A 17,831-nucleotide genomic window follows, 5' to 3' on the forward strand; every position below is an offset into this window, starting at 1 on the left:
TGACTGGGGGGAGGTGTGTTGAGGGAAGAAGGAGAGATGGCTGCAGTGAGGGGGAGGGTGGGGGGGACGTGGGCTGGTTGAACCAGTTGAAGAAGTCATTCAACTCATTCGCCCTCTCCACTGTCCCCTCAACGACTCTGGTCTTTGTGTTGTGGCCTGTGATGGTTTTCACACCTTCCCAGACCTCCCTCATGCTGTTCTCCTTCAGCTTCTGCTCCACCTTTCTCCTGTAGCTGTCCTTAGCTTCCCTCACGCAGCGTTTCACCTCCTGCTGTGTTGCTTTCATCACCTCCCTGTCCCTGTTCCTGAAGGTGGCCATCTTCCTGTTGAGGACAGCTTTGACTTCCTGTGTTACCCATGGCTTGTTATTAGGGTAACACCGTACAGTCTTAGCGGGGGAGACCACGTCTGCACAGAAGTTAAGGTAATCTGTCAGACAGTGTGTCAGCCCCTCTATGTCCTCACAGTGTGGGCTAAGCAGCACATCCCAGTCTGTGATGTCATAGCAGTCTCTGAGGCCATCTTTCATTTCAGGGGACCACCTCCTGATGGAGCTAGTTGTTGCAGGCTGCCTTTGAACCAGGGGGGTGTACTTCGGCTGTAAACGAACCAGGTTATAGTCAGACTTCCCTAGTGGGGCGAGGGGTGTGACTCTGTATGCATCCCTCACATTAGCATACAGCAAGTCAATTGTCCTGTTGTTCCTTGTTGGACAGTCCACAGCCTGGTAAAAAGCAGCCAAAGTAGAGTCCAAAGTAGCGTGATTAAAGTCCCCAGAAATGATGATAAATGCCTCAGGGTGCTGTGTCTGCAGCCTTGCTGTGACAGAGTGAATCCTCTCACATGCAGCGGCTGCGTCTGCCTTCAGAGGGATGTAAACACAGATGGTGATCATGTGACTGAACTCCCTTGGCAGATAATATGGCTGCAGGCTAACGGCTAGCAGCTCCAAGTCCGGGCAACATAAGACTGTCTTTTACAGAGATATGTCCTGGGTTACACCAGTGGTTGTTCACATAAATGATGAGTCCCCCACCTTTGCTTTTCCTGCATGCTTTAGTGTCCCTGTCAGCTCTCACAGCAGTGAATCCTCGCAGGTCCACGTTAGCATCCGGTACAAGGTGTGTTAGCCATGTCTCCATAAAAATAAATAAGCTGCTCTCCCGTTAAATCCGCTGGTTGTTCAGTGCAGATAGCTCGTCGACTTTATTCGGCAGCGAGTTCACATTCCCCATGATAATGGAGGGAATGGATGGTTTGTAGCGCCGCCAGTTGTCCGCTAGCCTAGCCTTTAGCTTAGCCCCGGCTTTGCAGCCCCTGGGTTTCCTCCTCAGCTCCAGCGGGATGGGGTGTTGTATCCCGGCTCGTCCCATTGTTTTCAGGGCCAGCAGCTCCTCTCTCGAATAAGATAGAAAACTGGCTCCTGGTTGTGTGTTAAAGTTAAAAATATCCATGGGATATGAAGAAAAACACACTATGTCTTTGGAAGAAGAGCAGAAAGTAAAAAGGTGGGAAAACAGAGGTTGTATGTCTGTGAATATTCTCAGTCATCCAGGTCATAGTAACTATGGGTGGTAAAAGAGAGCAACTGGACTTGCTTGAAGATTCTTGAAGACGTTTCACCTCTCATCCGAAAGGCTTCTTCAGTTCTGTCTGACTGGTAGGGAGTATCAGGTATTTATCCTCTCATGGATGAAAAGCTCATCTAAGGTGTCGTTGAGTCATCCTGTTGGTGTGGGTCACTGGGGGCTGAATGTGAATGGCCTCGAGAGTCGTTAGGGTGATCAATGGATTGCCCGTTAAGGTGATCAATGGAATGCTGATTCTCTCTGTCCTCCTGTGAGCCACTGAAAACAGCTGGGTTTTGGTGTGCATTCAGTTGTCTGGGAAGTGTGCCAAGGACTGCATTGTAGGTGGCTGATAAATTATGTCTTAGACCCCCACCTCTGTTCAGTGATGGCCGTTCCAGGTTGACAAAAATGGCTTCTTTAACTCCTCACTCATACCAACGATCCTCTCTGGCTAAAATGCGTACATTGGAATCCTGAAATGAGTGTCCTTTGTTGTTAAGATGAAGGTAGACAGCAGAGTCCTGGCCTGAGGAACTGGCTCTCCTGTGTTGAGCCATACGCCTGTGAAGCGGTTGCTTGGTTTCACCGATATACGAGTCCGTGCATTGCTCACTGCACTGAATTGCATACACCACGTTGTCCTGTTTGTGTCTGGGTATTCTGTCCTTAGGGTGGACCAATTTCTGCTTCAGGGTGTTACTGGGTCTGAAACGTACCGGAATGTTGTGTTTGTAGAAGATCCTCCTGAGTTTCTCAGATAGACCAGAAATGTAGGGAATGACAATGTTCTTGCATTTGTTCCTGTTATCCTCCTTGTCCGTTATGTTCCTTTTCCTGCTCTTGAAGAAAGACCAGTTGGGATACCCACAGTTCTGAAGTGCTTTCCTGATGTGATTCTGCTCCTTCTCTTTTTCCTCTACCGTTGTAGGGATGTTCTGAGCCCTGTGTTGCAAGGTCCTAATGACCCCCAATTTGTGTTCCAGTGGGTGGTGAGAATCGAAGAGTAGGTACTGGTCCGTGTGTGGGGGTTTCCGGTAGACCTCGATGCTAAGGCTTCTGTCTTGTCTAATGTGTACATCACAATCCAAGAAGGCTAGATTATTCCCACTTACGTCCTCCCGAGTGAAATTGATGTTGATATCACTGCATTGATGTGCTTAGAGAAGGCTTCCACTTCATGGGCTTTGATTTTAACCCAGGTGTCATCCACGTATCTGAACCAGTGGCTGGGAGCAACTCCTGAAAAAGTGGTCAAAGCTTTATGTTCCACTTCCTCCATGTAAAGATTGGCCACAATAGGGGACACCGGTGAGCCCATGGCACATCCATGCTTCTGTCTGTAGAAACTTTCATTAAACTGGAAATAAGTGGTAGTCAGGCAAAGGTCAAGCAGGGTACAAATCTGGTCCGTGGTGAGGTTCGTTCTATCCAGTAAGGTGTTGTCTTGATGGAGTCGTTTTCTAACAGATTCAACTGCTTCTGTGGTGGGAATGCAGGTGAAAAGAGAAGTGACATCATAAGAAACCATGGTTTCATCTAAGTCTAGTTTGAGGTCTGCAACTTTAGTAGCAAAATCTTGGGAGTTTTTGACGTGATGTAGCGTATTCCCAACAAGAGGAGCCAGGATGGTGGCTAGGTGTTTGGCAATGTTATAGGTGACAGAGTTTATACTGCTGATGATAGGTCTGAGTGGAGCTCCTTCCTTGTGAATCTTGGGGAGTCCGTATATGAGAGGAACGGCTTCCCCGGGGTACAATCTGTAGTACAGAGGTCAGTTGATGGCTTGGTCCTTTTCTAGTTGTTGCAGGCAGCTAACAACTTTCTTTTTGTAACAACTGGTGGGGTCCCGTCTTAAGGTTTCATAGGTGGTTGTGTCGCTGAGGAGACTGGTCATCTTTGAGTGGTAGTCCACTGTGTTTAGCACCACTGTGCATCTCCCTTGGTCAGCAGGAAGGATGGTGATGTCCCGGTCTCTTTGAAGCAATGTAAGAGCCCTCCTTTCTTGGCTGGTGAGGTTGGAGGGGGGTGCTTTTGCCCCAGACAGAGCAGCTGATACCTTCAGTCTAAGTTGTTCTCTGTGTTGGTCAGGTTGTTGTTTCTGATGGCTGACTCTGTGGCTGTGATGAGATCTACCACTGGTATCCGGTCTGGTGAAACTGCAAAGTTAAGTCCCTTGGATAATACATCTTTCTCTGGTTGGGTGAGTACCCTGTAAGATAAATTCTTCACCCATTTCCCTTCTATGTCCGGTTGTGTAGCCTGGTCAGATTTCTTCCTCCAAGTCAGCACTTCTGTCTTCCTGAAGGAGGTGGTTTTAGACAGCAATGTTTGGAATTTGCGTATCTGTCGTTCCTTGCCTTTGGTATGTTGTGAAATCTGTACCTTCTCCGCGAAATCAGAGACTTGTTCCAAAACTTCACTGGGAAGAAGTACTGCCAACTCTTCAAACATCAGTTCAGTCTTGTTCTGGAGAGCATCGATGGTGAAATGTACTTGTCTCACTCTCTCGTTGAGAAGCTGCTTCTGGGCTTTCTGTAGGATTATTTCAGCTCTGTGTCCTTTGACCGTTGAATGCATGCGTAGGCTAGTGGGGATAATGTTGGATTGTCGGCATCTCAGGATGCCGACAACAGAGGTTAAAAGAGCTAAAAACTACAGAGCTACTGGAGAGGCAGCCGTCTCACACAGCGCCCCACTAACTTCCACTATTATTATTATTATTATTATTATATACACACATTCCTTTCGGGTGTTCAACGTGTCTTTCTCTTTCAAAATTTTCTCAAAATCTTCCGTATTTAATGAAGCAAACCTGGCGGCCATGTTTGTTTACAAATGGTCACAGTCGCTCGCTAGCGCAGAAGTTTTATGTCTCTGACATGTGACATCATGTTGTCTTGAAAACCATGCAATATAGCAAACCATACTCAACGCTCATTCTCCATTGGATAGAGTGATGTAATACATGTAGGATAAGCGATATGCTAACAATATTGCATGCTATCAAACCAAATGAATGAAACCCGCTAGAAGGGAATAGAACACGTTTTTATTCCATTGAAAAAGTCTCCTGTATGGATAATAATTCCCGATATTTCACTCCAATGACGTCTAGGAATGGGAATCGAAAACCGGTTCTTGTTGAGAACCGGTTCCCAGTGTTTCAATTCCATGGAATCGTTTGCCAGATTTGCTAACGATTCCCTTATCGATTCCAGCGGGCACGACTAACGTCATGTATATTACGCAAGTTACGCAACATGCGTAGCGACATGCAGTAAGCAGCAGGCACGTGCACACATAGGGCTTTAGGGGTGCTTGAGCCCCTGCCCTTTTTGCCTCGAATTAAATGTTGCCCTTTTAAAATAATAATAATAATAATAATAATCCTAATAATAAATAATACAGTTCTGTTAGAAGTTTAAAACAACGGTGGTGCAAAAACTCCATGGCAATCTACCAATGTTCCTGTAATCCGGGGTGGTTGTGTGCGCTGAGCTGCCGCTGCTCTGTCCATTGCTGCTCCGCTCGAGCACGGCCAGCGAGGGGGCGTGCGGCCAGAGAGAGGGGGCGTGCGGCCAGAGAGAGGAGGCGCGTGGCCAGAGAGAGGGGGCGCGCGGCCTGAGAGAGGGGGCGCGCAGCCAGAGAGAGGGCGCGTGGACATGAGAAGCCGCTGTGCTGCCACAATGATAACAGAGGAGACGTGACAGTGAAGCAGCTTGAACATGTGAGTTATGGTCTAACAGTTCGCCCTTTCAAACTGTATGCACATCACATTTGGGCGTTTGTAGGGCTACTGACATTTGTGCGAGTAATTTAAGTCTCTGTAGTTTAATAATCTGCTTGTTAACTGACGTGACCTGACCTGTTACTGTTCACAATCGATTGCCTCGGCCGTGCTTCAGTGTACATGCGAGTATCATATATCGTCGGGAAGCTCACATTCTCCTCTTGTATATATAACTAGTCGTCGACCTCTTCCACAACGTGCTCAAATCAAATGTGGGTTATGTTTCAGAAAAAAGCAAAAACAAAAGCTTGTGAAAAATGTACTCAGAAGCCTATGCAAAGAAGAGAGGCTCTCTGATCTCCTCCTCTCGATTGAAAAAGACACACCCATAAATCACAATGAGGTCATTAATATCTACAGGGACATGGCCCCCAGAAGGTGACTGCTTTAAGGCCCCTGGAATGTTAGGCTTCTACCTATGAGAGGAAGGACTGATTTTTATCATTTTGTCCATTAGGCTATTTACTTATTTGTTCAAAGTTCAGGTTTCACTGTTCAGTGTTAAATCTTTAACAATAAAAAAGCCTAATAATGCACCAGTGTTTTACTGCTTTGCATGTCTTCCAGCCTATGATAATGTGAGTGACAATTTTGCTGACACAAAAGAAATGGCAATTGCATCACTTTCACCAACACAGGACACATAGCTAAGTACTTACCTTCCTATTAGTACGTTAATTTTAATTCTACATTTCCATATTTTGGAAAGGACCGGGAAAAAACAAATCATGCACTTGCTGCCCTTTTGCTGACTTTGAGCCCCTGCCCCTCTATAATCCTGTGCACGTCCCTGGTAAGCAGTAAACATGGCAACCAAGCGGTTTAAACGCTCAAAAGTTTGGCTGCATTTTTCAAGGAAAGATGACAACCGGGCGACCTGCAGCCATTGCAAAGTAAATATTACATCGTCGGGAGGGAACACGAGTAATATGCAAAAACATTTGCGCACACAGCATGCGATACTTTTAAATGAATGTCACGTTTTCGGCACGCTTCGGACTGGTGAATCTGTGTTACTCCTAAACTAAACAAAGTTGATGCTAATCGACCTGTTTGTTCTCCTCTTTTTTCAAATGAGAATCGATAAGAGAATCGATAAAGAACCGAATCGTTAAGCAGAATCGAAAATGGAATCGTAATCGTAAAAATCTTATCAATTCCCATCCCTAATGACGTCACTCTCAGTGTATTGAGGTTTTTCACCCATGTGACCAAGTCATGTGATGCATCGTTAGGCTGCCATTTTGGACGTCACGGCTCGAATCAGTTTGAATGCGAGGAAGGCGACAAACGAAAAACATAAAAGAAAAAGGAGCGAGATGCAGAAAACACCTTCACTATCCAGCGACGTAGGGCATTTACAGGGCGAGCAGAGGGAGAGGTATTTGCAAAAATTGAGGTTAGCAGGCTTAGAGAACGACATTTACCTGCTTCCACCAGGATTGTTCACTGATGTACGGAAGTACACGAAGCCCTCGTCTTTACCTGACTTCGGCCCACATGATCTGTATACCTATGTCGTTAAAAACCCATCACCATACACAGGTATTGATCTGAAAGCGTATAAGAGTTTGGATGCCTACAAATATTTTGTGTCAGGCTGGGTAACATGCCTACATCAGCGGGTCGTCCCTGGAGCCGGTGGTCGCCATCTTATTACAGCTAAGGTTTGTTCACATTTTCATTTACTTTCGGTCCTCAGGATAAACAAAATGTTATTAAATGTCATTGAAATAAGTTCTTAGTCTGTTGAGACATGGCCCGTTATAAATTTGCTGCTACCAGGCAATGACCAAGAACTGTGTTATTAGGGTCGGTGTCTGTGTTGTAGCAGTGTACTAGCAGCTAGCTGTTAGCACTAGCTAATGTCAACAACAGTAGCTAGTATGTTACTGTAGCAATGTTTACGTTCAGTCATTTGGATGACTGTTAAAACCTTTCAGTCTCAAGTTTTTCCTTTACTGTATTTACTAGTTTACTGTAATTATGATCCAGCAGCTATTTACACCGGATCCAGTGTAAATAGCTGCCGGAGCGCGCTCCGGCTTGCTCCCCCTCAAATTAAGAAGCGCGCTCCGGCTTGCTCCCGGAGCGCGCTGCTTAATTTGAGGGGGAGCAAGCCGGAGCGCGCTGCTTAATTTGAGGGGGAGCAAGCCGGAGCGCGCTCCGGAACCTCAGCCGGAGCACTCCGGGAGCAAGCCGGAGCGCGCTGCTTAATTTGAGGGGGAGCAAGCCGGAGCGCGCTGCTTAATTTGAGGGGGAGCAAGCCGGAGCGCGCTCCGGCAGCTATTTACACTGGATCCGGTGTAAATAGCTCCCAGATCATAATTACAGTAAACTAGTAAATACAGTAAAGGAAAAACTTGGGACTGAAAGGTTTTAACAGTCATCCAAATGACTGAACGTAAACATTGCTACAGTAACATACTAGCTACTATGTTGTTGACATTAGCTAGCTTGACCTTCAAAATGGCGGACACCGGGGCGTCACGTGACCCTGTGATGTCAGGTGAAATACCTCAATTCCTGCTGACTAGACACGCGTTGTCAAAATGATGAACTGAATTAAAATTAAAATTCTTTTGATTAACTTGTGCATTTTTTTGTGTGGATGTGTCCATATAATATACAGAACATTACATGGTGAGGTGAAGATATGAAATTTATCTTCTTGTGTTGAAAATATTTTCACTCATGATGTATACATTCACCACTCGAAGATAAACGTCATATCTTCACACCACCGTGTAATATCCTCTATATATTATTTATCTTGCAATATTTTTGTAGTTTGTAGTTTAAGAAATTTCTCTTATGAATTAAAGAGGAATGATTCGTTAATGATGAACTCGTGGATAAATATTGTTTAATAATATTATTTGTGTCAGGGTTTGGTTGGAGATGATGGAAGTGTGCAGTATTTTATGTCCACATGAGGATGGAACAAATACAACAACGACACACAACACACACTGGGAGTGCTGTACAAACATGACTTCAATACTCGAGCTCATTAAACTGAAACGTGAATCAGGTGCAAACAGTCGTGTGTGTGTGTGTGTGTGTGTGTGTGTGTGTGGTCGCATGTAGTGCAGAATAAAATTTTCCTTCATTAATATTTCATCAAAAACAAGGAATTTCCTGAATTTTTGTAAAGCAGCGTTTCCTTTCCAACTGATTTTTTAAGAACAGGTTAATTATTAGTACATTTCCAATTGTTAGTGAATAAATTAACTAATAATGAGATGTTTAACTTTTTAACTACTGATTATTAAATTCTATAAAAGTGTTTGTAATTTTGAGCTTAAATTCAGACAAGCTAACACGATTACTAACAACAATCATGTTAAAATGCTGTGTGAAGGCCGATGTGGCCTGTGTGTGTGTGTGTGTGTGTGTGTGTGTGTGTGTGTGTTTATCCTCCTCCTCTCCTCCTGTCCTCTATAAACTTTCTCTTTCTGGAAGTCCCACAAGCTTTTGGCAGACGCAATGCAGCCTTTCCACCTACACATGCGCACACACACGCACACACACACACGCACACACACACACCCATGCACACACACACAGCCAACATGGCGTGGGATCAGCATTGTTCTTCAAACCTCGTCCCATCTCCTCTCTCTGTGTTGAGCTCAGACTCGTGCAGAAATCTGGCTTCACATAAACACACACACATTCTTCACAGCGAGCTTCAGGGAACGAGGAGATTTTATTCTGTCCATTCGCATGTTTCCTTTACGTTTGTCCATCACTGATCTTTTTCCATCTTCCTGTTGATGGAGTTTAGATGAGCGTCATAACAGCAGCGCTCACACTCTGAGACTAACGCTGTGTTCAGATCACCAGGCTGAAGGGACTCAAGTGTAATTTTCTGCCTTAATGTGAGACAGATCTGATGTTTTCAGGGCCGTGTGGACACAAATCCGATCTTCTCAAATCAGATTTGAGTCACTTTATATGTGCACTAATTAAGCATTATTTATTATGCATAAGCATTATTCATTAAGCACTAAATAAATAAACTGACACTGAATATTTATTATACCGCTAGACCACCAGTGCTAGGATTAGCTATGCTATAATTAAGTACTAAATAAATAAACTGAAATGTGGTCCTAGATCAGATACAGATCCGATTCGTGGCCATGTGACATGAATGAGAACGCTCAGATTGGATTTCATGTGTTTCAGTCCTGTATGCTGTGGCGCATGCACCAAAAAGTGCGCCTCGGGCTGCGCGAGCGCCGAGTGAGCTCCAGCACGCGCGCCGTTAACAAGGCGCACCTGTTCTCAATTAATTAACTAAGTATTGGGCTATTTAAGGACTGCACTGATGGTAATGCGACGCGAAGTATTACACCACGTTCAGTGCACATTACCGAGCCTTGTTTCCCGTGTTTGTGGTTTTCCTGGTTTCTCGACTCCTGTTCCTAGTTCTCATTCTTGTTTTACCTCTGACATCCTGTTTGTGCTTTGACCGACCCTTTGCCTGTTTTCTTGTTTATGACCTTGCCTGCCGATTTGGACTGTTTGCTTTAGTGTGTGTTTCATGCACTCTATGTATAGATCGCATTGTATTATAATAAACACTTCTGCACATACATCCACCTCCCTCATGCATCTGACAGAATACTTTGCCCAAAATGGATGTAGTGGAAGTGTTTCAATACGCGATCCCAGGCCACTTCTGGGTTTCCCTGCGCCTGCCACTCACCTCGTATTTTCGTCTGAAGACTGACTGGGGTCCCCCGGCAGTCTACTACGGGATATATCACCCTATGGGATTCAAGCTGCAGTGTGATCTCTTCCATGAGAACCTCCAAGAGCCCAAGCCACCCAAACCCATCTGGGTAAGCTTTGTACTGACATTCATTGCTGGACGAGCATGCAGATGGGTGGACTATCTGATTCAGGTTGAATACCCGTGCCTTCGTAACTCTCAGACTTTCTTTGCCATGCTAAAGTTTATTTTTGAATCCTCAGTAAGGGAGGAACCCCATGAAAATTTTTGGGGTGTGGCAATCATGCCAGAGGCCGACCCAGCTGAGGAGGCCGGTGGTCCAGAGCTCCCTCCTGTGGTCGACACAGTCGAGGAAGCTGTTGCTCTAGAGTGCCTCCTAAAGGCAACCACTCCAGTGGCCAACTCAGATGAGGAGGCCGTCGCTCCAGAGCTCTCCCTAGTGGCTGAAGTAGAGACAGCAGAGGAGGCTGTCTCTTTTGAGCTGGTTTCTCAGCCAGAGCCAGTTCCTGTTCCTGTACCAGCACCTGTTCCTGTTCCCTTGCCAGCACCTGTTCCTGTTCCCATGCCAGTGTCTGCCCCAGAGGTGGAGCCAGCTCCAGAGGTGGAGCCAGAGTCAGTACCAGCACCTGCTCCTGAGCCAGAGGCGGAGCCAGAGTCAGCGCCAGCGTCTGCTCTTGTGCCAGAGGCAGCGCCAGCATCTGCTCCTGTGCCAGAGGCGGAGCCAGCATCTGTTCCCGTGCCAGGGCCCACTCCAGTGCCAGAGCCGGTGCCTACTCCAGAGCCCACTCCAGAGCCAGCGTCAGAGCCTGCGTCTACTCTAGAGCCCACTCCAGTGCCAGAGCCAGTGTCAGTACCTACTCCAGAGCTAGCGTCCAAGTCAACTCCAGAGCCAGTGCTGGAGCCAGCATCCGAGTCTACTCCAGAGCCAGTGCCGGAGTCAGCATTCGAGTCTATTCCAGAGCCAGTGCCAGAGACAGCATCAGAGTTATAAAGAGAGCCCAGTCCACAGTCTGAGCCAAGTCCACAGTCTGAGACAAGTCCAGAGATTGAGCCATCTCCAGAGCTCGAGCCCAAATCCAGTGCAGAGCTCGAGCCCTCTACAGAGCCTGAGCCCAGTCCTGAGCTTGAACCATCTCCAGAGCCCGAGTCCAGTCTCGAACCATCTCCAGAGCCCGAGCCCGAGTCATCTCCAGAGCTCCACCCCACATCCAATCCAGAGTCCACATCATCTCCAGAGCTCAAGCCCAAGTCCAGTCCAGAGTCCACGTCAAGTCTCGTGATCAAGCCTACTCCTAGCCAAGAACCCAAGTTGTGTCCAGAGCCTGAGCCCAAAACCCCACCAGGGCCCCGTATGATGGATTTTCACTCCCAGAGGGAATTATTTGGGAGGGGGTTCTGTCAGTCCTGTGTGCTGTGGCGCATGCACCAAAAATCGCACCTCGGGCTGCATGCGCGTCGTGTGAGCTCCAGCACATGTGCCGTTAACAAGGCGCACCTGTTCTCAATTAATGAACTAAGTGTTGGGGTATTTAAGGACTGCGCTGATGGTAATGTGATGCGAAATATTACACCATGTTCAGTGCACATTACCGAGCCTTGTTTCCTTTGTTTGTGGTTTTCCTGGTTTCTCGACTCCTGTTCCTGGTTCTAGTTCTCATTCTCGTTTTACCTCTGACATCCTGTTTGCGCCTTGACCGACCCTTTGCCTGTTATCTTGTTTATGACCTTGCCTGCCGATTTGGACTGTTTGCTTTAGTGTGTGTTTCATGCACTCTATGTATATATCGCATTGTATTATAATAAACACTTCTGCACATACATCCACCTCCCTCGCGCATTTGACAATGTGGGTTTTTTTCTATATGCATGCACTGAGTGCCGTCTTCATCAGCAGCACCGGCACCTGACAAACTGTTTGTTGTCTTCCAGTGCAAAATGTCATGCATACATTAGCGATTAGCGCATCCATATAATTTAGTCACTTTTAATATCAGGAGTCGTCTCACAAATATGACATTTTTGTTGTTGGTGATCCAGATGACTTGTGTAAAAATGTATCGATGTGCACATGAGTGATTTCAGAGGACAGATACTCACTGTTGAAAAGTTAGCAACTTTGTCTCTAGCTTAAAGGACATGGGACATGGATTTTTTTCTGGGTATAATTATGTATAAAGGACATAAGAAATGCCATCTAAATCACTGCAGGGCGTCAAAAATGTGAAAATCATCACATTATTCAACTTTTTTATACATCAGCGTAAAACAATGATTCGTTAATTAGCTAGGTGGTCACGTGACCCGTAACGTCACAAAAACTTTCCAAGGAGCCAGCGCTTGGGTATCTAATGTAAACAGGTTACCGAAATGGACACCATCGACAGTGATATTCCCGATGTTTCACAGAGATGTGAAGTTAGACCCTATCAATTCGAACCGATAGCTGGAAATTCACATGAACATGGATCTTGTCTTTACTCTGACGGGTCAGATGATTCTGAGAGCGAGAGTTCATTCAGCCCTCATGAAACTGAAAGCGGTCGGCTCCATAACACTTCCTGGTAAGTTAAAAACAATTCTGCTCAAAGGCTAATGATCTGTTGAAAGAAGTATTATTTTTGTATCATACATTGAAAGTTCATCATAGATCTAGCTAAAGTCCATTGCAAGCTAGGTTTTTTTTGCTGATATTTTTCGAGATTGATTGAGATACAATGCTTCCAGAGTCCGAGATGAAAACATTCAAAATGGTGAAACGCCATCACACAGCCAACAACACTACGCCATTTGGCGAAAGAGATGAAAATTAAGAAAAGTTAAACAAACTTACCAACATAACATTTATTTAAATGTCCATTAATGTTACAGGATTTCTTGACTGTCTCTACAGTTGTAGGAATGTTAGGCCCTGTATATTATGGCGCTATCACTGCCTCCATGAACCCGGCTATACGGCCTACAACTTCACTACAACTCTTCGATTCGGTACGTAAACAAAGAAGGACAGATATAAGAGTAAATGAGTCAGAATTATGATAATCAATAATTGATACACCCAAAATTATAATACTAATCCTTACCTCGGCTTTCAAACGCTTAGCGAACGCACCTCGTGGTGGCCGTAGCACTTCGGGTTTCATTCCGCCGTCTTGTTCCTGAATTGGGACATTGGGAACGGCTCCATCTTTAAGTAGCCTCTTAAATTTGGCTTGGCAATTAATATCGCTCAGTACCTGAGTATTAATGTTGAAAGAATCCTCAGTGAAATGGTCCGAACACAGTTTGTGTGAAACAGTAGGTGGAAAGTTTTTTCCACGACAGTAGTGAGCCCACACTTTCCTCAGCTTCGGGTCCTTGGGGAATGCAAAAAAAACTTACTCCAGGGCATTTCCCATTGGAATTACTGCAACCATAAGCAGCACAATACACCATGATGTTCAATGTACGTTAAAGACTATAAAAACATTTTTCTTGTCATTCACTTCTCCATTCATCTACCCGCTTGTGCTGTACCCGAAAGTTTTTGTGATGTATGATCACGTGACAGCGGCTCTTCCGGTTGTAAAATATGCATATCGGAGCTCGAGCAGAAATGCCATATAATTATCACGAATATAACGATTTTGCTGAATTTAATAGATGATTTTGTATTTGTTGATGCAATTAATTCATATTTTTAATGGAAAGAAACTGATATAGCGTGCATTTATGTTTCATGTCCCATATCCTTTAAAACGAGGCGGCCTTTCAATTTCCTAAAATCAGTGAAATTTAGTTCCGTCTGAAATGTGGTGATTGTGATATCTGTTTATTTCTGTAATATCTCACAAAATATCAGGCCATTCTGTGGCTGGGAAGTTATTTAATTTGAGGGGATTAAAGCAAATAATGTGTATGAAATCGCTCGCTTGGCGCAGTCAAGCAGACAGAGGAAGTCCGTGTGCGCTTGCGCAGGTTTACTTTCTTCTTCTTTTGGGTTTTACGGCAGCTGGCATCCACAGTGTTGCATTACTGCCATCTACAGGTTTCCCTTTGAGCGTGCACTGACAGTTCCATCATTCTGTCGCTAAACGAACAGCTGATCACACCGAGGTGCTCGCTGAGCGCCCATATTTATTAGTTTGGTCCTGTGTTTCCTTTCCTTCGTATATAACATAACGTCTTTTCTTCTCGCTTTCTTTCCGTTACTGTAGTCGGTCTTTCACGTTTCATTCGCACACTCACGTCCTCCATTTTTCTCTCCTGTTTCAAATTTGTATCCCACAATGCCTTGCGTGAACGGGGAAAGCCCACCACGTGATGCATGATGTAGTATCTTGAATTGGGTCATGGGGAAGCAGGAAAAAATAGTGGAGAATTTAGGGCCATGTGGAGATAAATTCATTAATTGTTCTATTTAAAAAACCCTAATAAAATTGGAAGTTTGTGATTCGAATTCAGTAGCTTTTGGTCACTAAACAAAAATAATTGGGTGTCGGGGAAAATTCTTTTTATGACCTACATTTGAAAAATCTGAAAGGCCGTCTACCTTTCAGTGACTTTTCAGATCCCTATAGCTACTTTATTTTAAGTAACTCGTGACAAATCTAGTGACTTTTTGGACAACCCCTTAGTTACTTTCCAGAGAAGACAGTCACGAGGACACACCAGAACTCACAGTCTCCCAGTTGAGACGTGAACACACTAACCACTATGTGAATCGACCTCCTCGGCTCCATTGGAGGCGTTGGTTTAAAATGAATAAACAAACGCCTACATGCCTCATGTGTTTGTAAGGATTATCTATATCTGTGCACTACAAAGTTTGAGATAGAGCTCAAAATGACACATTATTGCGCAGCTTATGGCTGCAATAACAATTTGACTGATAGTAGTCAATCATTTTTTCTGAGTCTCATCTTTTCTGAGTGAGAAAAGACTTCAGGAGGTAAGAAATTATTAAATTTACAAACAAATTTGCACTGTTTGGTAGTTCAAGAACAATTTCCTGTATCACCAGTAACATTGTTGTTAATTATTTTCACTTGATCTTTGTGTGGTGACTCGCTTTTGTGCCGACTGCCAGAGCAAAGTCCTTTCACAAACACGCCATCATGATCTTCCATCATATATACACTATGGAAAGAATTTATAATCTGGGTGGCACGGTGGTGTAGTGGTTAGCACTGTTGCCTCACAGCAGGAAGGTCCTGGGTTCGAGCCCCGTGGCCAGCGAGGGCCTTTCTGTGCGGAGTTTGCATGTTCTCCCCGTGTCCGCGTGGGTTTCCTCCGGGTGCTCCGGTTTCCCCCACAGTCCAGAGACATGCAGGTTAGGTTAACTGGTGACTCTAAATTGAGCGTAGGTGTGAATGTGAGTGTGAATGGTTGTCTGTGTCTATGTGTCAGCCCTGTGATGACCTGGCGACTTGTCCAGGGTGTACCCCGCCTTTCGCCCGTAGTCAGCTGGGATAGGATCCAGCCTGCAACCCTGTACAGGATAAGCAGCTACAGATAATGGATGGATGGGTGGATGGAATTTATAACCTTTTTTCTGACTTCTTGTTTACCACACTTTTAAAGATGATTCGCAAGAGTAATCATGGACATTTTTGTCATTTTATCAAGGTTTTTTTTTGTCCAAATTTTATCACTGGCTGCACTAGTAGAGCTATTCGCGACCACCATTTTGGATTTGTATTTACCCGTTTCAGATCAAGTGATCTTGAGTCCAAGGAGGTCTATTCTCTTATGTGAGATTTTTGTCAACAACATGCAAAATCAGGCAGAAATTCATCAAGTGTAAACCCACTGTATATCTTTTCTTTCAGGAAGTGAAAGATCCGGTGAAAAAAGTGCTTTAAGTCCAATTCAATTCTAATTCCCTGCAAATTAATGAGTTAAACTCCCTTCAGGGGCGGCACGGTGGTGTAGTGGTTATCACTGCCAGCTCACAGCAAGAAGGTCCTGGGTTCGAGCCCCGTGGCCGGCGAGGGCCTTCCTGTGTGGAGTTTGCATGTTCTCCCCGTGTCCGCGTGGGTTTCCTCCGGGTGCTCCGGTTTCCCCCACAGTCCAAAGACATGCAGGTTAGGTTAACTGGTGACTCTAAATTGAGCGTAGGTGTGAATGTGAGTGTGAATGGTTGTCTGTGTCTATGTGTCAGCCCTGTGATGATCTGGCGACTTGTCCAGGGTGAACCCCGCCTTTTGCCCGTAGTCAGCTGGGATAGGCTCCAGCTCGCCTGCGACCCTGTAGAACAGGATAAAGCAGCTACAGATAATGGATGGATGGATGGATGGAACTCCCTTCAGGGTTTTGTGTAATTAATCATCCAACAGGTCTCTCACACACACACACACACACACACACATACAGTCCTGACCATCTGTCATTTTTATTTAACTCGGTGAGAAAACACAACGCTGCAATTACAGACAGGAACAAAAACAACAACAAGAAAGTTTCACGTTATAAAGTTTAGCACCGCAGACATTGGTGTCTGATCAGAGCGTTACAAACTAGACATTACTGTACTTTAAATAAACAGTAAGAGCTGACAAGAAAATGAAAGAGCTCATAGATCCAGATGGGTTTCAGACATGCCCAGAGTCAATAGGAAAAAGAGAACATCTTAACGTCACTTTGAAATAAAAACAAAGAACTAAACAAATATTTCATCATAACTACAGAAATTCTCTCAGACTTTCTTTTATTTCTCTCCTGAATAAATTAAAATCTGTGATCAGAAGTCCAGAGTAGATCATGTACAGTATATCTGTAACCTGTAACACAGAAACTGAGTGTACACTTCTCATGTGACATCGTTCAGATCCTGACTTAATTATCTCTACACTTGCAAATCACCTTTAGCTCCGCCCCCTTGGCTTGAGTGCTTGAATCAACTTTCCCGAGTTCTGATCTAAAAGCTTTCTGGTGCTTCTGCTCAGAAAAGCACGGAAGCCCAGAGCAAACTCATTAGCGAAGAGACACGGTAGATATACTATATGGCTGAAAGTATGTACACCTCTGACCATCACACCCATATGTGGGTTTTTCCGAGTTCTGAGTACAATGTATGGCAGCATAAAGTCATCCACTTGGCCACTCCCACTTGACTCTAGAGCCATCCACTTTGCCCAACCCTCTCAGATCTCGTGTCCCGCCCCTAAAAATCAACAAGTATAGTAAGATGCCTAATTCTACATTCATAACAAAGTGAAACTGAAAAGATTTTCACCTCAATCTGAGAAACTTGTTCAGACGTCCCAACTTGTAATTTATTGCAGTTCTGACTAATTTATTTATTTAGTCAGATTAAAATTAAACAGTAACTCTTTTTTTTGCCTTTTAAAGCCAAGTTTATTTTTGTTTGTTTATGTTGTAATATCACTAAATACAAGAGAGTCATTGGATAATTAAAAAGTTTATTTGTTTTGTACAGGACTTTAATGGTGAATTTAAACAGCTTACATTTTGTATCTAATTGTGAAATAAAAATAAATGCATAAAAGTACAAACCAAACAAATCTCTTGAGGGGCAATGAAAACTATCAGAGCTTTTTATAACTGCACAGAAGCCAAAGAAGGGATAGTTTACTGCAAAGCTACTGACATTAAACAGAAAAGTTCTGAGGTGGGAAGGAAGAGATTCCGAGTCTGAAAATCTCAAATTCCCTGTTGTATTGAATGGAGCATTAGTAAAGACCTTTGAGGAAAAAAATAGAACAAGAGATAGATAGATAGATAGATA

General features: G+C 44.5%; 1 protein-coding gene across 2 annotated transcripts in view; it reads left to right on the forward strand.

Annotated features, from left to right (window-relative positions):
* Nucleotides 1-17,831, forward strand: part of sv2bb (synaptic vesicle glycoprotein 2Bb) — a 68,791-nt gene that overhangs the window by 17,407 nt on the left and 33,553 nt on the right. The window lies entirely within an intron of this gene.

This window comes from Neoarius graeffei, chromosome 8 (assembly GCF_027579695.1).
Source record: "Neoarius graeffei isolate fNeoGra1 chromosome 8, fNeoGra1.pri, whole genome shotgun sequence".
NCBI classification, from domain to species: Eukaryota; Metazoa; Chordata; class Actinopteri; order Siluriformes; family Ariidae; genus Neoarius; species Neoarius graeffei.